This window comes from Symphalangus syndactylus, chromosome 3 (assembly GCF_028878055.3).
Source record: "Symphalangus syndactylus isolate Jambi chromosome 3, NHGRI_mSymSyn1-v2.1_pri, whole genome shotgun sequence".
In the NCBI taxonomy this organism is placed as follows: Eukaryota; Metazoa; Chordata; class Mammalia; order Primates; family Hylobatidae; genus Symphalangus; species Symphalangus syndactylus.
This window is the reverse complement of record NC_072425.2, coordinates 13,359,090-13,385,385: the sequence shown is the minus strand read 5'-3', so window position 1 is coordinate 13,385,385 and position 26,296 is coordinate 13,359,090. Positions and strand designations below refer to the sequence as shown.

The following is a 26,296-nucleotide window of genomic DNA, read 5'->3' as shown; positions in this document are numbered from 1 at the left end:
GGATATGCCATAATTTATTGACTCCTGTATTACTAGATATTTAGATTATTGTTGTCCTCTTTTCCCTCTTACAAGAAAAACTGTAGGGAGCATCTTGGCATGTAAGTCTTGGTCCACGTGGCTGATTATCTCTCATAAGTGGAATTTCTGGGGTCAGAGGATTGCAGGCTTGTTCTTCTCTTCTGGACAGGATCGGTGGTCTCCTTCAGTCTTTGTCACCTACCTCTCCAGCCTTGAGCCCAAGGCAGGCTCTTTCTTAGTTTTTTCTTTTTTGAGGCAGGGTCTCACTTTGTCGCCCAGTCTGGAGTGCAGTGGTGTGATCTCAGCTCACTGTAACCTCTGCATCCTGGGCTCAAATGATCCTTCTGCCTTAGCCTCCCAAGTAGCTGAGATCCTATAGGCATGCGCCACCATGCCTGACTAAATTTTGTATTCTTTTGTGGAGACGGGGTTTCGCCATTTTGCCCAGGCTGTTTGTTTTTTTTTCTTTCCTTTCTTTCTTTCTTTCTTTCTTTTTTTTTTTTTTTAGATGGCGTCTTGTTCTGTTGCGCAGGCTGGAGTGCAGCAGTGCGATCTTGGCTCACTGCAACCTCCGCTTCCTGGGTTCAAGTGATTCTCCTGCCTCAGCCTCCCTAGTAGCTGGGATTATAGGCGTGCACCACCACACCTGGTTACTTTTTGTATTTTTAGTAGAGACGGGGTTTTGCCATGTTGGCCAGGCTGGGCTCGAAATCCTGACCTCAGGTGATCCACTTGCCTTGGCCTCCCAAAGTGCTGGGATCACAGGTGTGAGCCACCGTGCCTGGACACCCAGGCTGTTTCAGACTCCTGGACTCAAGTGATCCCTCCGCCTCCCCCTGTCAAAGTGCTGGGATTACAGGCATGAGCCACGGCACCCAGCAAGGCAGCCTTTTTCATGAGCCACTAGGTTCTGGGGGTCTCAGTCCTGGTTAAGCCCTTTGATGAGTGGGGATTGAGGTCTTACTCCATTTACTGGTTTGAACCTGGACAAGCCTTTTGTCTTAAACAGTTTTTGTTTCTAGGGACATGGAGACGTGGATGCCCCATTGAATCCTGGGGAGATCCTGGTCTGGTGGGGAGGAGGCCCTGGAGAGCCCCCCACCTAACTTTGGCCTCATCCTCTTGTGATTTATTCCTTCCTTCCTTCCTTCCCTCCCTCCCTCCCTCCTGAAATGGAGTTTTACTCTTGTTGCCCAGGCTGGAGTGCAATGGCGCGATCTCGGCTCACTGCAACCTCCACCTCCCAGGTTCAAGCGATTCTCCTGCCTCAGCCTCCTGTGATTTCTTTGGAGCCCCCTACAGTTTCTCTTTATAGCACTTTTCACAACTTGTAAATAGGTGTTTTTTTTTTTTTAATTTTAAAAATTGTGGTGAAGTATACATAACATAAAATTTACCATTTTTAAGTGTACAGTTGAGTGGCATGAAGCACTTTCACAGTGTTGCGCAACCATCACCACCATCCATCTCCAGAATGTTCTCATGTTCCCAAACTGAAACTCTGTTCCCATTAGATGCCAACTCCCCTCCCCCATCCACTGGCGGCGGCCACCATTCTCACCATTCTTAACATTCTTACCATTCTTTCTCCTTTTTTTTTTTTTGAGATAGGGTCTCACTCTGTCACCCAGGCTGGAGTGCAGTGGTGCAATCTTGGCTCACTGCAACCTCAGCCTCCTGAGTAGCTGGGATTACAGGCACACACCCCCACACCCAGCTAATTTTTGTATTTTTTTTGTAGAGACGGGGTTTCATCATTTTGGCTAGGCTGGTCTCGAACTCCTGGCCTTAAGTGGTTTGCTTGCCTCAGCCTTCCAAAGTGCTGGGATTACAGGCGTGAGCCACCGTGTCTGGCCTAGTTTTTGTATATTTTATTTTATTGAGACGGAGTTTTGATGTTGCCCAGGCTGGAATGCAATGGCGCGATCTCGGCTCACTGCGGCCTCTGCTTCCTGGATTCAAGAGATTCTCCTGCCTCAGCCTCCTGAGTAGCTGGGATTACAAGCGCCTGCCACCATGCCCAGCTAATTTTTGTATTTTTAGTAGAGACAGGGTTTCACCATGTTGGCCAGGCTGGTCTCGAACTCCTGAGCTCAAGTGATCTGCCTGCCTCGGCTTCCCAGAGTGCTGGAATTACAGGCCTGTGTAATCCCATGGTGGCAATGTTGAGCCACCTTGCCCTGCCCACCATTTTACTTTCTTTCTGTGAAACCGAATACTCTTAAGTACCTCATGTAAGTGCCATCATCCAATATTTGTCATTTTGAGTCTGGCTTATTTTTAGCATAGTATTTCCAAGGTTCATCCATGTTGTAGCGTGTGTCAGAACTAACTTCCTTCTTAAGGCAGAATAATACTCTCTTATTTGCATGTATCTACCACATTTTATTCATTCAGCAATGGGCAGCAGCCTGTAGATAGTTTTGTTTTCATGTATTGAATGGTCCTTTCCCCCAGTGGAGTGAGTGAATGCATCCGGAAACAGAATTCTGTTGTTTCCCATTCATCACTGTGTGCCAGGTGTCTGAGAAGCGGGTCTCATAGGAGCCCACTCAGAAACCAGGCTCACCTCAGTCTGGGTATAGGGCGGTCAGGGAAGGTGTTCTGGAAAATGTAGCTGACTTGAAATAAGCACCTATTGAAAATAGTATACTGAGCCCTGGAACATTAAAATGTGTTCCTATGTGGAAATCAGAAATGTATGGGTCCCGGAAGAGAGCTTGTGGGTCAGCCTGCTTTCCAGAGTGCCGAGGCCCTTTGAATGGTGAACATTATGCAGGCGTTCTCGTATGGCCAGTGGCCAGCGGCCAGTGGGGAGGAGGGCAGAGAATGACTGTGGCTCTGGGAAGCCCGCGTCAACTTCCCGACACGCCTCAGGATCATCTCTTTGTATAGAACCATGGGATGGATCGCTGCAGGACCTACTGGAAAAACGAGGTCATCTCCAGCACTCTTTCCATGGGTCCTTTGTGTCTTGCAGAACTTTTTTCGGCAGGTGTTGTTTACATATGGTTCAGAGCTTAAAGAACAGCTCTGTTCCAGGCCAGGGCAGAAAGCACAGGCCTGTCTGGGAGGGGCATCATCACTCCTGCCTGCCTGCCCAACCGACCTGTCAGTGGACTGAATGGGCCAAGTGTTCAGAAATCCTTGGGGAGAGGATAGTGTCCTGAATCATGATGTGGTATTTTCTGTGTGTGTGGCTTTTTTTGATAAAACATCAATTACAGAAGTATACAGGTTTTTTGTTTGTTTTTGTTTTTGTTTTTGAGGTGGAGTCTTGTTCTGTTGCCCAGGCTGGAGTGCAGTGGCGTGATCTCGGCTCACTGCAACCTCCACCTCCCAGGTTCAGGCAATTCCCCTGCCTCAGCCTCTTGAGTAGCTGGGACTACAGGTGCATCCCGGCACGCCTGGCTAATTTTTTTTTTTTGTATTTTAGTAGAGATGGGGTTTCGCCGTGTTGCCCAGGCTGGTCGCGAACTCCTGAGCTCAGGCAATCCGTCCACCTCAGCCTCCCAAAATGCTAGAATTACAGGCGTGAGCCACTGCGCCTGGCCCATGCTTTAAAAAAAAAAAAAAGAAATTAAAAGCCAAGTGTTTGAAGAGAAATGAAAGCTTCTCCCCAATGTCCCAGGTAGTAACCATTATTGATAAATTTGCTTTGTTTATCCTTCTAGGCTCAGTGCACATATAAATATGGCCTCATGTAGGGAGGTTTTTTAAAAAACAAAAATGGGATATACTATATTGTATTGCAACTTGGCATTTTCAAAATATCACAATCATTTTTCCATATATATTTTTAAGCATAACTTCTTTTATTTTTATTTTCAGTAATACTTTTTTTTTCTTCCTTAGGGATGTGGGGGTGGGTCTCGCTATGTTAACCAAGCTTGTCTTGAACTCCTGGCCTCCATTTGTCTTCCCATCTTGGCCTCCGAAAGTGCTAGGATTACAGGTGTAAGCCACCACACCCAGCCATTTTTCCATATTAATGTGAACAGACCTGCCACACTGTGTTTTAAAAATAATGTTATGTTTCTAAAAAATATACAGATGTGTAAAAGAAGAAAAAATCGTTCATAATCCCATGGTTTAGATATTCCCAGTTGACTTTTTTTTTTTTGGTGGTGGGGACAGAGTTTTGCTTGTCGCCCAGGAAGGCAATGGGGTGATCTTGGCTCACTGCAACCTCCGCCTTCTGGTGGAGCAATTTTCCTGCCTCAGCCTCCCTAGTAGCTGGGATTACAGGCGTCCACCACCATGCCTAGTTGATTTTTTCGTATTTTTAATAGAGACGAGGTTTCACTATGTTGGCCAGGCTGGTCTCGAACTCTTGACCTCAGGCGAGCCACCTGCCTTAGCCTCCCAAAGTGCTGGGATTACAGGCGTGAGCCACTGCACCCGGACCCCAGTTGACTTTTTAAAAAGAAAATTCAAGTTGCTCAGGGAGGCATAAAGGCCCTTCCCCACTCTCTCTGAAAAAAAACCACTGTGAGGAAGTTCTTGGGATTCCTCCCAGAAAAAAACCCACATTATCCGCATGCATGTTTGTATTCTTCAAGCATGCTGCTGCCCTTTCACGTGATAAAATGTCTCGGCGTGCTCCCTGACAGCCACGCAGGCGGATTATGTCATCTATTTTAGCAACTGCAGAGAATATTTTGTGGGTATACTTGATTTAACCTGTCTCCTAGTGGTGGACATTTGGGCTATTTGTAGTTTTGGAATATTATACAATTTTGGTAAAACTGTACCAGATTTGTTTTCAAAAACATACAGTTTGTATGTAAGCATGTAAGCGTGAGAATGTGGTTCTGCAGTGTGGACTCTTCAACTGAATAGCTTTTTGGTAAGAATTCTGCCAAATTTCTCTTCAGAAAACTTTGTATCAGTTTATATGTGTGAGCCTATGTTTCTGGACTATGGGCTTTTCTAAATGAACAGGCTTTTTGGATTGTTTTGGGTGTGCACATTTTCCAATCAAAAGCTACTGTTTGCGGCTTTCTGTGGTGAGCGTAGGGTCTGATGTTTTGGTGAGCTTGGGCAGGCAGCGATCAGACACAGCAGCTCCGTTCACAGTGCAGAAGCGGCCACTGGAGGAGTTGCTCTGAGTGTCCTGTTAAGTGAAGGCCACTGTGGGAGCTGGAAGGAGGCGATGGACACAGTCAGCCAGGTATAAGGTTGATTTTCTGTATCAACTAAAATGATTGTCCTTGCTGCCTGTTTTCTTCCAACTGTTATACACTGGAGCCTGGTGCATAAAATTCAGAGACGGCCTCCATTTTAAGTTTTCTCATAGCCCCGTGTTTCACAGCCCTTGGTGGTTTTGTCGCTGTTAATATTCATTGCTGTTGGCGCTTTTGCAGCTCCTGATAGCGGCTGTTGTGCACATCTCACTTCTTGACTCAACCTCTTGGCGTCACTTGCCACCCCTCCTGCCCCCCACTTTGGTTTAGTTCTTCCAGGAGATCACACCACCGGTTGAAGTGACTGCAGAAATGAAGCACTGGAATGCCTGGGTGGTGGCGTTTCATCAGGCTAGGCTGGCGGGGATTTGTGCTCTGGCAAGAGGAGATGTGGTTTGGAATTACACTGCTCTGGCTCCTCGGGGTGGGGGGGCGGTTATTGTTAGCTGGAATTCAGAGAGAGCTCGCTGGGAGAGTTGGGAATGCTGTGCCCCCTCTTCCTGGTGGAGAGTAGCTCTCCCTTGCAGGCACAGTGCAGCACCCCACACTGGAAGCCCCGCCTTGGGGTTAGCTGCCTTCAAGTCCAGGTTCTACCACTTAGAAGCTGGGTGACCTGGGGCCAGCTTTTAAATCTTTTTGAATCTTCATTCTCTTCCTCTGCAAAATGTGATAGTAACACCTTCATAGGACCTGGGAAAGGATTCAGAGGGTCATGTGCTGCAGAGTTGATAGGGCACCTGGCACAAGACAGCAGGCTCTCCATAGACCGCAGCTATTAATGGTTCCTGGATTCAGCCCTCCCCAGGGGCCTGGGGGTTTGGAGCAGGCAGGCTTTTGTACACTTGGGGCTTGTTTGTTACCTAGGTGTTGGGGTTTCTAATTGTGTGCTCAGCGCTGCGCTACGTGCTAAAGATTTGGACCCATAGCGCATTGCCCTCACCTCCTGGAGCTCAGTCACCTTAATTAGCAAGGGCCTCCCATGGGCAGGTGCATCAGGGTTCTTTCTTCTGTCCATCTCTCCACATTGAACACCACTGCGGATGTCTGTTCCCACAAGCAAGGGCGTTTGGTAGCTGGCAGCTGCCCTGTGTCTAGTCTGTTCTGTTGTGTTCTTGGGGAGTTTCAGGTAAATGTCTTGGAAGGAATGAAGGTAGGCATGTTAAGGCGGTTTGTGGGTTCCAGCTGCAAGGGAGACTGCAGCTGGGCCAGCAACAGCCCTGACTTGACCTCAGGCTGACAGGAGTGTTCCTTAGACCTACCTGCTGTGAGGTCTTGAACAAATCATGTCTTTTGCTCCTTTAAGTCTCAGTTTTCTTATCTGCCAAGTGGATATGGAACCTGTCTCATAGTATTGCTGCAAAGATTGGCGTAATATCTGGGATGCAGTTAGTGCAGTGTAGGAAACCTAGTCAACTTGGAACAGTATATGGTATTGATACTATGTTGCTCAGTTCACTGAGATCTTAAAAACAATGTAACAGTTACAATACAGGCGTGTCATAGTTACAATACAGGCTTGCTACAAACATCAAGCTCCAGAAGTGTATAGAGTAGAAAGTGAAAGTCGTTCCTTCTTCCCTGCTGTTTCTTGTTAATATCAAGAGAGGACTGCTGTCTTAAAGTTGTTTTTAACTAAGGGGACTGTTTTAACTGTGCATATGAATTCTAAACCTGAAGTGACCACTGGAAGGTGGGAGGTGTGACTGTTTATAGGTAGACCTTAATATAAGCAAAGACGTCTCATATGGCTCCTTAGTGTGGTCACTTCAGCTTTTTGAGGGGAGAAAATGCCATTGTAATTCTTTGCACACCGTGGATGAATTCATAATGTTGTATTGGTAAAGTTCAGCAGTGGCATAGACTGGGTTTAATTAACAAGTGCTGCTTCCAGAGATCCCACAGCTTTACAATTTGCTGTTGACATGGTTGGAGGGTGGAGGAAGGGGACAGGTGGGCATGCCCTTAGGGTAATGGGGCAGTGCAATCTGATTTTTTAGGAGCTTGTGGGAGATGGTGGGTGGGGGAGGAGAGTCGTGAGTATAGAGTTTTGGGTGGGTTGAGGGGTCTGTGGGTAAGGTGTTTGTAATGTGTGTAGTGTATTTGCAGTGAGGGTGCATGCTCCACTTTCCCACCATTCTGAAGTCACAGCTTGGCGGACCTGGGAATGCCCTTGGAGTAGTAATCCCCCGCCCTTATTTTGGGTCTGTCCTTTATTCCTTTGTTACTTTAGACCTGGCTTCGCCGAGGATTGTCCTGGGTTTCCTCTAGTGTCTGAGGCTTGGAGGAGAAATCATGCACGGCTTCTGGGGTCCAGTCCTTTGGCCTTTGCTGGAGATTATTTATACCAACCCTGCCCTTTTAGCTCCCACTTCAGTATTTTTGGATTTATTTATTTTCATCAAAGAGAAAGTTCCTTTGTCACGGGAGAGTTGATGAACATCTCTATAGCAGCAAACACCCGAGGGCATGTGGCCCAGTTCTGAGAGGCTGTGGTAGAGTGAGGAGGGCACTGTGTGACCCTGGTTCTTACTTCACCTCTGAGCCTCTGTTCCCTTATCTGCAAATAGGGGGTGATAGTAAGGACAGCCACCTCAGTGGTGGTTAGGAGGATGCTCTCCGCAGCTGTAATGTTTATTCAGGCAGCCTGATGGAGTATTTCCTCACCGGGGTAACGGGAGGCATTGCATCCAGGTTGGAATGGTTGCTAAGGAGTCCTTCCGTGCTTCTGGTGATAGTCATTGTTGGCCCCAATCCGCCTCCTGCAGCTGAACTGTGGGAGTGCCACAGCTAGAGGGGGCGGGAGGAAGAGGATGGGTTGTTGTAAGTAGGCTGTGTTCTCTGCCTGTCTGGGCATTTGCTGCCAAAGGGCGTCTGACTCCCATGTAATTTACCTAATGAGAGGTCTCGGGCCTTGCGCGGGGTTACAGCTCTCAACTCTTTTCTTTCTATGGACACAAACGAAAAGTGTGCTTTGCAGAGATGCCAGGTTGTAAAGAAATACTGGCCCCAGCATGTAAAGATACATGTACTGGAGTGTTGGTTGTGGCATTATTTGTGGTGGGACATGTTCAGTTGGACATTTCCATAGGGAAATGGGTAAATAAACTACGATGCCACTGTATGTGGAATGCCGTGTAGGCATTAAAAAGAATGAGGTAGATCACTATGTGTATTTTTATCTTTTAATTTTTAAGTCTGAACTAAACAGAACTATGTATATTTTTAGAAAGATGACCATGTATAGAAAGAGAAGAACCCAGGTTGAATAATATAGTAGCTTCCTGCATTTGTAGAGAAGACCATGACTGCTTATATGAATGTGTATAAGCCTGGAGGCTGTCCACCAGTTAGTTAACACTGTTTACCTTTTGAGTTGGATTGTTTTCTTGTGCACACATTAGTATCTTTTTTTTTTTTTTTTTTTTTTTTTTGAGACAAGAGTTTTACTCTTGTTGCCCAGGCTGGAGTGCAATGATATGATCTTGGCTCACTGCAGCCTCCGCCTCCTGGGTTTAAGCGATTCTCCTGCCTCAGCCTTCAGAGTAGCTGGGATTACAGGCATGTGCCACCACACCCAGCTAATTTTGTATTTTCAGTAGAGACGAGGTTTCTCCATGTTGGTCAGGCTGGTCTCAAACTCCCAACCTCAGGTGATCCACCCGCCTCGGCCTCCCAAAGTCACTTACAGGCATGAGTCACTGTGCTCAGCCACTTTTTTTTTTTTTTTTTTTGAGACAGAGTCTCACTCTGTCACCCAGGCTGGAGTGCAATGGTGTGATCTTGGCTCACTGCAACCTCCACCTCCTGAGTTGAAGCGATTCTCTTGCCTCAGCCTCCCAAGTAACTGAGATTACAGGCATGCACCACCACGCCCAGCTAATTTTGTATTTTTAGTAGAGATGGGGTTTCTTCATGTTGGTCAGGCTGGTCTCGAACTCCCGACCTCAGGTGATCTGCCCATCTTGGCCTCCCAAAGTGCTGGGATTACAGGCGTGAGCCACTGCACCTTACAGGTGCCTGCCACCACGCCCGGCTAATTTTTGTGTTTTTTAGTAGAGACGGGATTTCACCATGTTGGCCAGGCTGGTCTCGAACTCCTGACCCCAGGTCATCTGCCCATCTCGGCCTCCCAAAGTGCTGGGATTATAGGTGTGAGCCACTGTGCCCCGGCCACATTCGTATCTTTTGAATTTGTCTTACTGAATGTGTATTAGTAACATGTATTGGTTACAAAGATAATAACAAAGGTAACTTGCATGCATTTCAGTACAGTGGAGCCTGTGGGGGCCGGGCTGGGCTGGGGCAGCTGCTGTGTTGGTGGCTCTTTTCCTGGTGCCAGATCAAACCTACCGTGAGGTAAGAGCTGCTCCAGGCTTCGTATTCCACACAGACCCATCCAGCGCACCCTGGCTCCTGGTATGGGGCTCCAGTGGTTCCCGTGAATTTAACTAGTTCAATCGTCTGTCTCTGTTGATGTGTCAGTGGCCCCCAGAAACTGCTTTGTTGATCTGGTTAGAAGGAACAATCCAATACAAATGCTGTCTCCGATTTCTCTTCTCTACTAAATCAGATTGTACAATAAAGAACATAGATTTTGGTTGCATTTGCAGAGTACTTCTCATTTGTTAATTCACCATTATTTGGAGGTGGAAAAGGAAGGAGTAACTGAAAGAAGCCCATGTATTTCATTTGCCACGTCCTTGTTAAATTTCGACGCCAGAGAGGGAGGCCTTTGTATAGCACATCCGTCCAACAGTTCATCACTCACCGTTATTTTGAAATCATCTTCTTCCCCCCCCCCCTTGCTAAATTTTTTTTTTTTTTCTTTTTTTTTTTTTGAGACGGAGTCTCGCTCTTTCACCCAGGCTGGAGTGCAGTGGCGCGATCTCGGCTCACTGCAGGCTCCGCCCCCCGGGGTTCACGCCATTCTCCTGCCTCAGCCTCCCGCGTAGCTGGGACTACAGGCGCCCGCCACCTCGCCCGGCTAATTTTTTTTTGTATTTTTTTAGTAGAGACGGGGTTTCACCGTGTTAGCCAGGATGGTCTCGATCTCCTGACCTCGTGATCCGCCCGCCTCGGCCTCCCAAAGTGCTGGGATTACAGGCGTGAGCCACCGCGCCCGGCCTCCCCCTTGCTAAATTAACCGCATCTTCAAAAGGGGAGGTAGGCAGGAACTCGGAGACTGCATATGGGCTTTCCAGCCAGAGTCCTCTTCAGGCTTCAGCCCAAGCCTGCCTGCCTGTGAGCTAGATGAGGAGGGGCTCCAGGTGGGTGAGGAGCCCAGAACTGGTGCAGACTCTGGGGGTGTGGGATGCTGTATTAGAGTAAAGATACCAGTGCCAGCGCCAGTTCACACCCCACCGCAGGCCAGGCCTGCACTTCACATTCACCTCAGGTCCCCAGGGGCGCTGGCACGGCCAAGGAGTACTGTGGGCAGGTGGGGCCATTCTCTGGGGCCCACCGCACGGGCCTCCCAATCATGGCAGCAGGCATCGTTCTTCCCAGTGCCCAACACTGCCCAACTAAGTCTGGATGTCAGATCACCCCGGCTTCAGGTTCAGGTTTTTTAGATTCACTAACTGGATGATAGTGACCTTGGGCTAGTTATTTAACCTTGTGGAGCCATCATGTCTATAAAATGGGAGTACTAATACCCTTCTCTGAGTGGGTTATCTATTTTGTTTCTTCTTTCAAGGAACTAATTTTATACATTTTTTCTTTTCTTTTTTTCCTCGTGGACCTCACCTGACTGGAGGAGCTCCTATTCTTAAATGCAGTTTTATGCAGATGTATTTATTACACTCCCTAGCTCTCCTCAGGCTTTTTCTTCACTGTTTCTGCTTTCCCTTACATTCACTTGCATTGGTTTTTTTCTGATTTCTTAACTTGGGTGCTTAATTTATATTTCATTTTTTTCGTTAGGAATTTGGTTTTTAGGATATTTCCTCTGAGTACAAATTTATTTTTGCTTTGAAAGTTTTCTTATGGCCAGTAATCCCAGCACTCTGGGAGGCCGAGGAGGGCAGATCACCTGAGATCAAGAGTTCGAGACCAGCCTGGCCAACATGGTGAAACCCCATCTCTACTAAAAATAAAAAGAATTAGCTGGGTGTGGTGGCGGGCATCTGTAATCCCAGCTACTTGGGAGGCTGAGGCAGGAGAATAGCCTGAACCCGGGAGGTGTAGGTTGCAGTGAGCCGAGATCACGCCACTGCACTCCAGCCTGGGTGACAGAGTGAGACTGTCTTGGCGGGGGAAGAAAGCTTTGTTATGTAGTGTTCTATTTTTCATTTGTACTATTTTCTTTTTTTCTTTTTTTTTTTTTTTTGAGACAGAGTCTCGCTCTGTCGCCCAGGCTGGAGTGCAGTGGCGCAATCTCGGCTCACTGCAAGCTCTGCCTCCCGGGTTCACACCATTCTCCTGCCTCAGCCTCTCCTAGTAGCTGGGACTACAGGCGCCCGCCACCACACCCGGCTAATTTTTTTTTTTTTGTATTTTTTGTAGAGACGGGGTTTCACCGTGGTCTCGATCGCCTGACCTCGTGATCCGCCCGCCTCGGCCTCCCAAAGTGCTGGGATTACAAGCGTGAGCCACCGCGCCCGGCCTTTTTTTTTTTTTTTTTTTTTTCCAGACGGAGTCTTGCTCTGTCACGCAGGCTGGAGTGCAGTGGCGCAATCTCGACTCACTGCAAGCCCCACCTCCTGGGTTCACGCCATTCTCCTGCCTCAGCCTCCCAAGTAGCTGGGACTACAGGCGCCCGCCACCACGCCCGGCTAATTTTTTGTATATTTAGTAGAGACAGGGTTTCACCGTGTTAGCCAGGATGGTCTTGATCTCCTGACCTCGTGATCCTCCTGCCTTGGCCTCTCAAAGTGCTGGGATTACAGGCGTGAGCCACCGTGCCCAGCCTCATTTGTACTATTTTCTAGATATTTTGCAGGTGTGGTTTTGAATTCCACTTAGATTCAAAACTTTTTTAGTAGAGAGTGTTAAGTTTTCCAGCTCTTGGGGTTATTCTTATTTCTACTTTCATCATGTCTTGTTTTATTGCACTGTTGTCAGTTTTACTTTACAGAATTTGGGATTTTTCTTTTCTTTTTTCAGACAGAGTCTTATTCTGTCACTCAGGGTGGAGTGCAGTGGCACAGTCACGGCTTACTGCAGCCCCAAACTCCTGGACTCAAGGGAGTCTCCCAACTAGCTGGGATCCAGGCATGTGCCACCACGCCCAGGTAATTAAAAAAATTTTTTTTTTTCTGTAGAGATGGCGTCTTGCTATGTTGCCCAGACTGATCTCAAACTCCTTACCTCAAGCGATCCTCTCACTTCGGACTCTCAGAGTGTGGGGATTACAGGTGTGAGCCACTGTACTTGGCCTGGATTTTTCTTAAAGTCTAATATAGTCACTTTTAGAACATGTTTGCTCATCTACGTTGACCGTCTCTATCTTGATGGGCTCGATCTACCAAGGTGGACAGGCTTCTGTTTGTTCCAATGTTTGTACTTTCATTATGGGTGGTCCTCTTAGCCCTTTTAAAACTACCCTGCTCTGCTGCTTGCTCTTTTGTGTCTGTCTCCTTTGATTCAACATTTTTTTTGTGTGTTTCATCTGTATAGTTGTGTATGTTTATTTGTTCTTATTGTAGAGTGGTTTTTGGTTATGTGGATGTAATTATCCATGTGACAGACTGAGCTCATTTCCATAGTTCTTCCAAACAGTGCTGCCACAGTGCGGGTATGTGCGTGCTTGCACGCACTGTTGGGTATGTACCTAGGTTTGGAGTTACTGGGTCATGGGTGGGCATATGGTGGCTGCATGGGCAGCTGCCACCTCTCAGTGATGACACCAGGTACATGAGGGTCATCCTTGCTCTGCTGGCGCTGTAAAGATGTTGCTTCTTTGCAAATTAACCGCTAGATTCCCTGTAATTCTAGTGAAAATCCCAGCAGCTTTTCTTTTGTTTTAGCTGTTTATTTCAGAAATTGACAAACTCATTCTGAAATTTATATGAAAATGCAAAAGGGCCAAGAATAATCAAAGCATTCTCTCTCTCTCTTTTTTTTTTTTTTTTTTTTTTTTTTTTGAGAAGGAGTTTTGCTATTGCTTAGGCTGGAATGCAGTGAGACGATTATAGGTCACTGCAGCCTAAAACTCCTGGGCTCAGGAGATCCTCCAGCCTCAGCCTCCCGAGTAGCTGGGATTATAGGTGTAAAAAGTAAAGTAGAGGTTTCATTTTAAAGATTTTCGTCTTCATCTAATTAGGAATAAATAGTAACTTCTTTTAGAAGCAAAATTTATTTAAAGACATGTGCTAACATTCTTAAATATCTGCTAGCCGTAATAAAGAAATCAATGTACTTTATATTCTTAGCTCCTACAATTTAGCCTGAATATTTGCCCTGGCATGCTTATACTGGTCCAAGCAAGCATTAGGTCATAGCCTGTTCCTTTTTCTTATTTGAAGGTGTTTTTACCTTTCTCAGCACTCCACAAGTTACTTCCTCCTTCCTTTGTTCTCCTCTGCCTTTGCCTCTTTTAAAAAGTTCTAAGTTGCTAGCCAATCAGGACAGATACAGAATGCGAGGTCCTGTTCCAGACAGTGGAAACTGGACACAGCAGTAGGGTGGACGAGTCAGGTTGTAAATGACCCTGTCTCCTTTGTTCAGTGTACTCTGTCTCCTTTGTTCGGTGGCAAAACTGCTGGCGACTGTGCCCTTTCTGCAGAAAGTATAAAAATGGCCTTGCTGAGGAAATTAAATTTACATTCAAGTGCTATTTCTTTACAGCACCGGGGAACAAGCATTTCAAACATAGGCATGCACCAACACACCCAGCTAATTTTTAGTGGAGACGTGCTCTTACTATGTTGCCCAGGCTGGTCTCAAACTCCTGGCTTCAAAAGATCCTCCTGCCTTGGCCTCCCAAAGTGATGGGTTACAGGTGTGAGCCACCTCACCTGACTAATCAAAGCATTCTTTTGTTTTTGAGACAGAGTTTTTGCTCTTGTCACCCAGGCTGGAGTGCAGCGGCGCGATCTCGGCTCACTGCAACCTCCGCCTCCCAGGTTCAAGCAATTCTTCGGCCTCAGCCTCCCGAGTACCTGGGGCTACAGGCGCCCACCACCACGCCCAGCTAATTTTTGTATTTTTAGTAGAGATGGGGTTTCACCATGTTGGGTAGGATGGTCTTGATCTCCTGACCTCGTGATCCCCCCGCCTCGGCCTCCCAAAGTGCTGGGATTACAGGCATAAGCCACCACACCGGGCCTTAATCAAAGCATTCTTGAAGAAAAAGCTGAAGGACATATCCTACCAAATATCCAGACTTTATAAAAGCTGCAGTGATTAAGACAGTGCAGTGTTGGCAAAAAGATAGACAAATAGGCTGATTGGAGGGAACAGTCTTCAAACAAACTGCACATCAATAGTCACTTAATTTATGACACATGACAAAGAGAAAAGATGGCCTTTTCAGAAAAGGTACTGGGAGAACTGAACTCTCCATAAGGGAAAAAAATAACTTTTATCACAAATCATATCCAGAAATCAGTGTTAGGTAGATCATAGATGTAAACATGAAAGATAAAACAATAAAGCTTCTAGAATAAAACATAGAATATCTTCATGATTTTGGAAAAATTGGACACAGCAGTAACCAAAGTAGAAAAATTTGGTACATTGAACTGCATTAAAGTTTGTATCTTTTGCTTTTTACATTGCTCCAAGAAAATGCAATCAATACTAATTTCTAATTTCCTGGAAATGGTAGATAATCCATCCTGTTTGTTCCTCCAGAAGCCTCTATCCTGCTCTTACCAGGACTTTTGCTCCTCTGGCCCATGGTGCGGCTACCATCTTGGGCTTTTTTTGTTGTTTGGAGATGGAGTCTCTGCTGTGTCGCCCAGGCTGGAGTGTAGTGGCCTGATCTTGGCTCACTGCAACCTCCACCCCCTGGGTTCAAGTGATCTTCTGCCTCAGCCTCCCAAGTAGCTGGGACTACAGGTGCCCGCCACCACGCCCAGCTAATTTTTGAATTTTTAGTAGAGATGGGGTTTCACCATATTGGCCAGGCTGGTTTCAAACTGTTGACCTCAAGTGATCCACCCGCCTTGGCCTCCCAAAGTGCTGGGATTACAAGTGTGAGCCACCGTGCCTGGCTGCTATCTTGGGCTTCTGTTGGTTGTCATTCTGGGACTTGTTTTTGTCCCTCCACATGTGGTCCTTATTTCCTGGATCTTGTTTGTATTGGTTGGATAATTTGCACATCATGACAGCAACTGTCTTTTTGTTTGTTTGTTTTTTGTTTTTCTGAGTCAGAGTCTCACTCTGTTGCCCAGGCTGGAGTACAGTGGCACAATCTCGGCTCACTGTAACCTCTGCCTCCCAGGTTTAAGCGAGTCTCCTGTTTTCAGCCTCCTGAGTAGCTGGGACTACAGGTGTGCGCCATCACGCCCAGCTAGTTTTTGTATTTTTAGTAGAGACGGGGTTTCACCATGTTGGTCAGGCTGGTCTTGAACTCCTGACCTCAGGTGATCCACCCGCCTCGGCCTCCCACAGTGGTGGGATTTTCATGCCTGGCCAACAGCAACTATCTTAATAAGAACGTTCATTGACCCAAGTAATTGCAAGTCCAGAAGTAGACAGGTTAGGGATTATTTGGGTGCACCCATTCTGAACCAGTCATTAGAACCTGGGCTGGGCTTCTCTTAGGCCAGGCCCCCCTCCCCTGGGGCTGGGTCTGGGTCAGCCTCCCTCAGGCTCCATCAGGAAGGAGGAAGGGAGAATTAACTGCTGGGTAGGCAGACAGGAATGGTCCCACTGGCATTTCCAGTCCCTCGGTTTGCTCTCTTGTAAAAATCTTATTTTGAGTCCTTATGTAAGTCTGAAAAAGTCTTTTTCTGTCCCTACACTTGACTTGGTCAGCTGAGTATTGGATTCTAGATTGAAAGTCATTTCGCAGAGAGGATGGTGATGCTGGTAAGAACTCTCCATCGTTGCTCCTGAGAACTCATTGCCATTCTGATTGTTCCTCCCTGGGAACTTTTTTGGAAGAGGGATGACTTTTAGAAGCTTTTAGGTTCTCAAACTGTATCCCTAACATGCTGAAATTTCACATTGTACTTTGTGTTCTTTTTATATCCATTGTTTCGAGCACTTGGTGGGCCTTTGAAGTCTTGGCTACTTGGCTACTTCAACTCTGGGAATTATTTTTGGCATTTTTTACTTGATAATTTCTTCGTCTCCTTCCCCCAACCCACCCCCATGTTTCTGGAACTCCTAGTTAAATCTGGACTCCTGGGTTAATCCTTTGATTTTGGGGGTAGGATGTGACTAGCATTATCCCGTCGCTCATTTTCTGAGATTTGCTTGGCTTGCTCTTCCACCTCTTCTTCTTTGTTTTTTTTTTTTTTTTTAAGACAGTGTCTTGCTCTGTTGCCCAGGCTGGAGTGCAGTGGCGCCATCTTGGCTCACTGCAACTTCTGCCTCCTAGGTTCAAGTGATTCTTCTGCCTCAGCCTCCTGAGTAGCTGGGATTACAGGCGCATGCCACCACGCCTGGCTAATTTTTGTATCTTTAGTAGGGATGGGGGTTTCACTATATTGGCCAGGCTGGTCTCGAACCCCTGACCTCGTGATCTGCCACCTCAGCCTCCCAAAGTGTTGGGATTACAGGTGTGAGCCACTGCGCCTGGCCTCTTCTACCTCTTCTAATTGGATTATTTTACTTTAGAATAGTTTAGCTGTACAGAAAAGTTGGAGTTCCCATATAGCCTACTCCCAGTTTGCCCCCATTAAACACATCTTACGTTAGTACAGTATATTTGTCACAACTAATGAATCAGTATTGATACATTATTATTAACTAAAGTTTATGCTTTATTCAGATGTTCTTAGCTTGTACCCAGTGTCTTTTTTCTGTTCCAGGATACCACATTAAATTTAATCATGTCCCCATAGTTTCTACTAGATTGTGACAATTAAGTTTTTGATGACCATGACAGTTTTGAGTCGTACTGATCAGATATTTGGTAGAATGTTCCTCGATTTGGGATTTGTCGGATGCTTTCTTCATGATTATCCTGAGGTTATGGGGTTTGGGCTGTCACATGCTTAATTCTAACTAGGGTGATTCTTGTTTTCTAGTTACCCTTTAAGGGGGAAAAAAAGTTTATTTCATGGGTGCGGTATCTTCTCTTGATTTTCTGAGGATATTAATTTTATAATACATATTTTTAATTTTTGATCTCTGGCACTGTCTGTTTCCTCTGTTATTTTGTCTGTTTATTTGGTGTCTGTCTTTTAGTTGGTCATCTCTCAGATACCTGTGGTCTTGGCACACAGCTGGTTGGAAACTGGGTGGACTCTTCAGAGTGGGTGCCTGGATGGGAGGCTGGTCTTTTCATTTCTTTTTGTTGTTGTTGTTGAGACAGAGTCTCGCTCTGTCGCCTAGGCTGGAGTGCAGTGGTGCAATTTCGGCTCACTCAAGCTCCACCTCCCGGGTTCACGCCATTCTTCTGCCTCAGCCTCTCCGAGTAGCTGGGACTACAGGCGCCCGCCACCACGCCCGGCTAATTTTTTTGTATTTTTAGTAGAGACAGGGTTTCACTGTGGTCTCGATCCCCTGACCTCGTGATCCGCCTGCCTCGGCCTCCCAAAGTGCTGGGATTACAAGCGTGAACCACCGCGCCTGGCCTGGTCTTTTCATTTCTTGAGTCCCATGTTGGTGTATATAGGTTTTCTTTCTCTGGGGCTGGTTTTTCAAGAGAAGACCCCCTTGTCTTTGCCTGAGGAGTGGAGGGTGGTGTGGTGTTTGTCTGCTGCCCTCCTGTGAGGAGCAGCAGAAGTGGGGGGCCTGAAGCTTCCGAGGTTTGCCACTCAGGTTCTCTCTTCACTTTTTTTGGGGGGTCTCCTTTCCCCACCCCTTCCCCCTCTGACCCTGGTGTTCTCAAGTCTAGACTTCTCTTGTTTAATGTATCCAGTAGGGGAGGGAAGGGGCTGTGGGTGTGTAGCTGTTGCACTTGCAGCCTTCAGCCAGTCCCCCCACATCTGAGTTCCCACCTTCCCCTTTCATGCAAGGTGCCTGCCACCTCCTAGGACCTCCTGAGCCTTCTCATATCCTGGGTGAAGGGAGGTTTTCCACTCTGCATGTTGTGGCATCTTTCAGTCTGTAAAATCTGTTCATACTTGTGCCCCCTCCTTGCCAAAACTGTCCCTGTTTGGGTTCTTCGCTGTTTTCATTTTCGGGGGTTGGAAGGATGAGCTGTACAAGCCCTCAGTCTTTCTGCCATGTTTAACCAGAAGCCCCCTGTATTCTAAATACTGTGTGAGTTGGATGGAATTGAATTAAGGGCCATCTGTGGGATGTGTGTGCGTGGAGATGCGTGCACAGCCCTCTTTATGTACACGGGTGTGGGAGTATTTTTGTCCGAGCACCACTCAGCTGTCTTTTCCCCATGATCGAGCATGGCTGTCTTTTGGTGTCAGAACCTCAAGAGCTGCCATTGGCTGTGGTTGCTACAGAGCATGGTGAGGCCCAGAGGTAAGGCTGGTTTTGATGTCTGGTCATTGGCACAATCTTCTTACACATATGGTGGGTGAAGTTCTCTGTCCTTCCCTCCAGATGCCTTGAGAAAGGGAGCCCAAAGCCCCGGAGGCAGAGTTCAGCCAGCTGCAGGAGGTGATGGCGTCACCACCACTATCTGCTGAACTCTGTGCCAAGGAGCATTGCATCAGGGTGCTGGTGGCACACCTGGGGATCATCATTTCTTCCTTCTAAAGCAGCTGTCTGTCTCCACTTTGTCACTGAGAAAACAGTAAGTGCAGGAGGTGACATTTGGCCCCTGGCCCCCTCTTCCTTCTGGAAGCTTGTGTGTAGAGAGAGAGCTACTGCCTGCAAAGGGGGTTCATCCTCTGTAGGGAGTGTTTGCCCCAGAGAGTGTTTACCTAGAGGTTAGGTGGGAGTTTAGATTCAGCGTTGGTTATTATTTGGGGGATGATAGAACCAATGTTGGTTTTTTTACCCCCCTGTGTTTTTTTCTGTGAGTCTCCGTGAGGACATAGGGTTTAGGAAGGTGGGGAGGAATGCTTTCTCCTGGGCTGAAGGAAGTCACTTGCTGCCAGAGACAGGCCAGCCGGATTTGTCCTCTTCTCTTGTGCCCAGATTCCAGCTTGCTCCAGGTGACGTCATTCCTACAGGGGAAAGGCTTTGGGTGTAAACAGTGGCACTGCCGGGCAAGCCAGGGACAGCTGCAGCTGGCTGGGACATGGCCTTCCTCCTCCGTGTGTTTGTGCTCAGCTCAGCCTTTCTGCCATCCTGAGTTTTCTTCAAAATTATTTTCATAGTTTTAAAAAACAAATAGCAAATCTGTTTGGAATTAATACACAGTGTTTTATGACCCTTACTGCTGAATTCTTTTGAAATAGGAAGTCAAAATAATAGAACACGGGCAGAGGCAGATGATTAGTATTGCAGCGTGACAGCACCCGGAATTTAAGTGGCTCATGCTGGTGCAGAGAGATCCAGGGATCTAATCTGGGAGCTGGTTTAGGGATGATACTTTTCTGTAATTTTTTTAAGATTTACAGTTTTTCTGTATCAAGCATATATTTCTTTTATTACTAAAAAATGTGATTGAGAAATAAATGAGCAGAACTGGGATTATCCACTTCCGTAAGGCCATCTATTGTAACATCAGAGGGTGACTGCAGTGAATAGCTACGTTTATTGCCCCAAAGTGGGCAGCCTTGAAACTAGGGCAGTTTAGTGTGGTTTAAATTAGTCACAGTAGAGTGTTTATCTCAAGAGGGTTTTCTGAGAATCACCCTGCATCTCTGTCTTCCTGAGAATTAATTAAAGGGGTCCACCAGCAGATCCTAAACACCTGGGAGTTTGTCCTCGTGGTGTTTGAAGGTCTGCTCTCTGTACCAGCACCCTTAAACTGTGACACACCAACGTGCAGATGGGTCCCTGGTGCACAGGAGGAGGTAGAAGCACAGGTGCCTGGTCTACCCAGCACCACCCAGAGCAGCCCTGCTGGAGAACGGAGGCTTCCCTGGCTGCACAGGAGTCTGGAGAGATGAGTGCTGTTGAAAGCTGATAATTGGGTGGGCCGCAGAGAGAACAAGAGCAGAACCACGGTGAGGTGACAGCTGCCATTGGTCGAGTGCCTACTGAGGACAAGTGCTGGGTCAAGTGTGGGGTCTTTGTTCTCTCGTTTATTCCTTACAGCAGACCTGGGAGGCGGGAGATGAACATGGTATGTTCATCTTACTTAATCCACGAGGAAGTAGACCTCAAGTCACAGTGTGGAGTGGAGGCGTGAGGCAAACCCAGTGTTTCAGATTTGAGACTGCTGGGGGTGGGGTGGAGAGAAGGCTGGGTGGTGGCGTGGGGCCAGCATGTTGGGCTGGGGGCGAGTCTGGACTTGACCCTGGTGCGGTGGGGGGTGATGTGGAAGGTGTGTGAGCAGGTGCTGCCCGTGGTCTATGTTGCTGTGTAAGCCATGGCTCTGGTGGAGGGGGACCCAGCTGACCATGTGGTTCCAGCAAGGGTCTTGCAACTAAGTGCCGGAGAACCCTCCAGTTCTCCACTGGGGATGGGGAGTGCTTCTTGTGTCCCCACCATATGCCTCAATGCTTCTTTGTTTTTCCTTTTCTCTTATTTTAAATTTGTTGCTTCCTATATATGCTGTCTCCTTGGGGTGCGTGGTCTTCTGGGGATGGCTCATGTCTCCCATAAGGAACACTGGGTTACCAGGAACCCCACTTTCCCCACTTGGTGGTTTCCTCAAACCTTATTGTCAGGCTGTTTATTCTTGGAGAGTTTGTGCAGTGTTCTGCAGGGACCTCACCCATTTGGGCTTCTGCAGGTAGAGTGCCTGGATTGTGCTACAGCTGAGTCCAGCCTTCAGCTTTCCAGATGGGCCAGTGCCTGGCTCTTAGGGAACAGAAATGTGGGCGCTTTAGGGCTCTTTGAAAGCCACCTCTGCTTTTCTTTTTTCTTTTCTTTTTCTTTCTTTCTTTCTTTTTTTTTTTTTGAGATGGAGTCTCCCTCTGTTGCCCAGGCTGGAGTGCAGTGACATGATCTCGGCTCACTGCAACCCCCACCTCTTGGGTTCAAGTGGGTCCTGTCTCAGCCTCCTGAGTAGCTGGGATTATAGGCATGCACTACCACGCACAGCTAATTTTTGTATTTTCAGTAGAATCAGCGTTTCGCCATGTTGGCCAGGCTGGTCTCGAACTCCTGACCTCAGGTGATCTGCTACCTCAGCCTCCCAAAGTGCTAGGATTACAGGCGTGAGCCACTACACCTGGCCTACCCTTGCTTTTCTGACAGTGCCACGTAGGGAGCCTCTGCAAGCTGGAGGTGTGGTGGGGGTTGGGTTAGGCTGTCATTGAGTGAGGCAGCAGAAGTGTCCCCTCAAACCCACCTGGTTCCCCCACCCTGGTATGCATACAAGTTCATCATCATCTTGCAGTGTATTCTTGTGCATACTTTACCCTCTGAACCAGAAGGCAGCAAACTGCAACCCCGATTGCAGCCCACCTCCTGTTTTTGTAAATACGGCTATTCCCCTTTGTTTATGTATTGTCTGGGGCTACTTCCATGCTACGACGACAGCATCAGGCAGAGCTGAGCAACTGCAGCGGAGAGCTCTGTGTGGCCAGCAAAGCTGAGTACATTTACTGTCTGGCCCTTTACAGACAAACTTTGCAGATCTCTCCTACTGCAGGAGTGCAGGGTGGAGTCTCCTGTCTCCATGTCCCCAGCACCAAGTGACACAGGGTCTGGCACACACATTGGTCAGTAAACATTTGAGTATTTGAAGTAGGTGAGGTCGCCTTACTTATGTGAAAGGTTTTTTTGCCAGACATTGATTGGTGTGTTGGAGAAAGATTTCTTTAATTTTGTCCCTGGATTTCGTGGTGATGGTTCTCGACTGAGACTTAACAAGTAAACTGTCCAGTGGCTATGTCCTTTTCTGGCCCACATTGTTATTTCCTGAAGTGTTTATCCAGCCTGCTATCAATTTCCATTCCTGCCAAATCATGATTTTTGGTATGTTTTGTCTAGCAGTGGGATCTTTCCCTTCCTTCTATAAAGAGACATTCCACCTTTCTCTCTGAACTACCCCCAGCCTCATGGCCAGGGCACGTTGCAGCACTCACTGTGTCCCCCTGAGGTCGGGCCTTGGGCCTTTGTCACTATTGTGAGTGGAGGAAAGAACCATGAAATCTCTAGATGCCCACCTGTGAAAAGAGTGAAGCGACTGGATTTGCCTTGGGTGAGAATCTGGCTGTTGGTGGCATGGTGTAAATAAAATGCTTGTTTTTGAAGCTGTCCAGGACCATCATCTGTGCAGTTGGCCAGAAAGCAGCTGTTGAGCCTGGGCTGACTTATATCAGAACCCATTGTGCCGCCTTTCGTGTCTGCACTGGTGCTCCCACTGGGAAAGCAGACTCCAGGTCATGGGGCATTCAGTCTGCAGCCTGGCGGCGGCCAGTGCAGCCTGGGCTCCAAGCCTGGCCCTGCATTCGGCAGTCTTCTGACCTTGGGTGCATTACTTTTCTGTTCTTTCTTTCTTTTTTTTTTTTTTAGATGGGAGTCTCACTCTGTTCCCAGGCTGGAGTGCAGTGGCACAATCTTGGCTCACTGCAACCTCTGCCTCCCGGGTTCAAGCGATTCTCCTGCCTCAGCCTCCCGAATAGCTGGGACTACAGGCGCCTGCCACCACACCCAGCTAAATTTTGTATTTTTAGTAGAGACAGGGTTTCACCATGTTGACCAGCATGGTCTCGATCTCTTGACCTTGTGATCCACCCACCTCAGCCTCCCAAAGCACTGGGATTACAGGCGTGAGCCACTCGCGTCTGGCCGGGTGCGTTACTTTTCTATCCTGATTGACTGAACCTTAATGTCCTTCTCTGTCAAACAGGCAGTAGTATCTTCCAGAAAGTGCTGTTGTGAAGGGGAGTAGAGTACATGAGGGCTTAGCAGGGTGCCTGGCCCTTGAAGTGCTGGCGGCCACTGATCACCCCTGAATGTGGAGCCGTAGTGGTTCCTGGTGAATGACAGGTCATCCCAGTGCCCTGGTCAGGCATCTGACACTGGCTGGCACTCAAGTGTGGGGTGAAATTAATCCTGTTACCCGGAAATGGCTTTTGATAAATTAATGACAGGGCAGAGATGTTCCCTCTGGTGGACAGATAGCAGGAACCTGTTGGACAGGCGGGCACTGTCTGGAGAGGCGGGGCTTGGATGTGAAGTTGCCGTTGTTGGCGAATCTTTCTGGTTGTTTTTCTTCCAGCACAGCCTGGGAGCACTTCTTTAGATTACGTGCCAAAATATGCAACCTGGATTCTTTTTCTTTGTTCTTTTCTCCTTTCATTTGTTCCCAAATCTATCTTCATATGGGTTTTAGGCCCCTTTTTCATCTGCCTAATGGCAATATTTTCTTTTAGGCTGGCAAATTTCAGAATGCTCTAGCTCCCGTGGCGGTGTCTCTGAGTGGCTTCTGTGGGAAAGGAGGGCTTACAGCAAGGGGGCACACAGGCTGGACTTCTTTCCAGCAGGCATCGTTGGGTTGTGTCTGCTTCATATGTCATACTGAGGTTCCAAGTCAGATTCTGTTTGGGGAGAAAATGAATTCTGTTGCCTACAGAAGGGAGAGAAGGTGAGGTAAAGCCGTGGCCATAAGCCAGGTTTGACTTATGCTAACCTGCGAGGACCTGGTGCGTCTGTGCCCGGTCTAGTCCCACAGACCTAGGGGTGAGTCAGAGCTGGACGGAAATGCCTCAGACCCGCTGGAGAGCTGTTCTCTTGCCTCAGCCAGCTTCCTGCTTCACACTTGGTTCCTCACCGGTGCTTTCTCCCTGCCTTCGGATGGGCTAGCTTAGCTTGGGGTATGCATGTGTGTTGATGGATGGAAACTCGGCAGGTATTTGAAGCCTGGTAAAGTCCTGCTAACAGCGCCCTGGCCTGATGTTTGTGAAAAGCGGCTGGCAAGCATCGGAGCCAGATGGTTGTGGGCGGGGCCAGCCTCTCACTCGGCCGGGTCAGTGGAGGTCCCTGCAACGGGACGAAATCCGAATGATTCTGGTTTATTTTGGAGTTGTGTCCAGTGAAAGATCTCCCGACTGCCGTAAAGCAGGTGTGTATACACAAACTTTGTAAAGGACCAGGCAGTAACTGTTTTAGGCTTTGTGGGCCATAGATGGCCTCTTGTTTATTTCTCTTCAGGCTGCCGGCCCCTGCTCTGCGGGAACGTGGAGGCTGTAAGATTCTCCACCCGTGCAGTCTTCACTGTGGAGAGTGTGATTGTCCTCGTAGGGGCTGCTTTCATTCACTGCAGCAGTGACTCGCCTGATTCCTTGTTGGTATCCCAAGTTTGTATAGGAAAATAGGATCCAATCCCAGGCTTGTAAGAGGTGGCTGAGTCTACAGTAAGCCATTTCTTTCTTTCTGGTGTTTTTTTTTTTTTTTTAGACTGATTTTTCCCTCTGTCGCCCAGGCTGTAGTGCAGTAGCCCAATCTCCGTTCACTGCAACCTCCAACTCCCAGGCTCAAGCAGTTGTCCTGCCTCAGCCTCCCCAGTGGCTGGGATTACAGGCATGCATCACCACGCCCAACTAATTTTTTTTTTTTTTGTAGTTTTAGTAGAGACGGAGTTTTACCATGTTGCTCAGGCTGGTCTTGAACTCTTGGGTTCAAGTGATCCACCCGCCTCAGCTCCCCAAAGTGCTGGGATTACAAGCGTGAGCCCCTGCGCCTGGGTAGTAAACCATTATTTCTGTGGCTGTCAGTTGTCAACATTGATGGGCTTGATTTTAGGGTCAGTGCTTGTCTAGGCCACTCCTTCAGTAGATGAGGAAACAGGTCTAGAGGGGCCAATAGCGTGCCCAACAAGTGCAAAACTTGGTTAAAAGGTTGAGAGCACTGGCTGGGTGTGGTGGCTCACGCCTGTAATCCCAGCACTTTAGGAGGCCAAGGTGGGTGGATCACTTGAGGTTAGGAGTTTGAGACAAGCCTGGCCAACATGGTGAAACCCTGTCTCTACTAAAAATACAAAAATTAGCTGGGCGTGGTGGCGTGCACCTATAATCCCAGCTACTCAGGAGGCCGAGGCTGGAGAATCACTTGAACCTGGGAGGCAGAGGTTATAGTGAGCCAAGATTGTGCCACTGCACTCCTGCCTGGGCGACAGAGTGAGCCTCTGTCTCAAAAAAAAAAAAAAAAAATGGAGGGCACTAAAGAAAAAATTGTACAAGCAGGTTAAGTGCAGATGTTAGTCCAATGTGTTTCTTGTACTGGCTTCACCAAGGCTCTGTGATTGGAAGGGGTGGAAAACATTTCACCTGGAACATAGAAGGTGCCCAGTTAGTATTTGTTGGGTGGTTGGATTTACTGGGAGGACATAGTTTAAGCAACAGTTGTAGACAGACTGACATCTCTTAAACACAATTCTAAATTTCTGGGAGAGTGTCTCATGTTTGAGCAAGGTTTTTTTTTTTTTTTTTTTTTGAGATAGATTCTCACTCTGCTGCCCAGGCTGGAGTGCAATGGTGCAATCTTGGCTCACTGCAACCTCTGCCTCCTGGGTTCAAGTGATTCTCCTGCCTTAACCTCCCAAGTAGCTGAGATTACAGGCATGCACCACCATGCCTGGCTCCTTTTTGTATTTTTAGTATAGACGGGATTTCACCATGTTGGCCAGGCTGGTCTTGAACTCCTGACCTCAGGTGATCCTCTCGCCTCAGCCTCCCAAAGTGCTGGGATTACAGGCGTGAGCTACCACGCCTGGCCTAAACAAGGTTTTTTTCCTTTTGTTTCCACTAGGGTATGGGGAAGTATGAATCAAACCTTCTCAGAGAAGTGTGGTGTGTGCCAGGTAGTTACATTGAGAGCTGTGTGTGTCCATTCTACCCTTTTCCCTATGGCCTGGTCAGCACAGAGTCAGAGAAAGTAGAGGCCGGGGCAAACAGCTTTTAAGAGGACTTTTGTTGTTGTTGTTGTTGTTTTGTTTGTTTGTTTTTTGAGACGGAGTCTCTGTCACCCAGGCTGGAGTGCAGTGGCGCCATCTCAGCTCACTG

The 26,296-nt window shown here is 47.7% G+C and overlaps 1 protein-coding gene across 32 annotated transcripts in view; it reads left to right on the top strand.

Annotated features, from left to right (window-relative positions):
- PRRC2B (proline rich coiled-coil 2B) overlaps window positions 1-26,296 on the top strand; it is a 133,612-nt gene that overhangs the window by 28,502 nt on the left and 78,814 nt on the right. For 2 of the 32 annotated variants that reach the window (XM_063635715.1, XM_063635705.1), the window contains exon 2: window positions 12,312-12,439. The exons of 29 other annotated variants lie outside the window; for them this stretch is intronic. The gene's annotated coding sequence lies outside the window, so the exon portion shown is untranslated. Of the gene's footprint in view, window positions 1-12,311; window positions 12,440-18,827; window positions 19,021-26,296 lie in introns of those variants that run through there. One more of the 32 variants, XM_055270625.2, reaches the window with a different exon arrangement.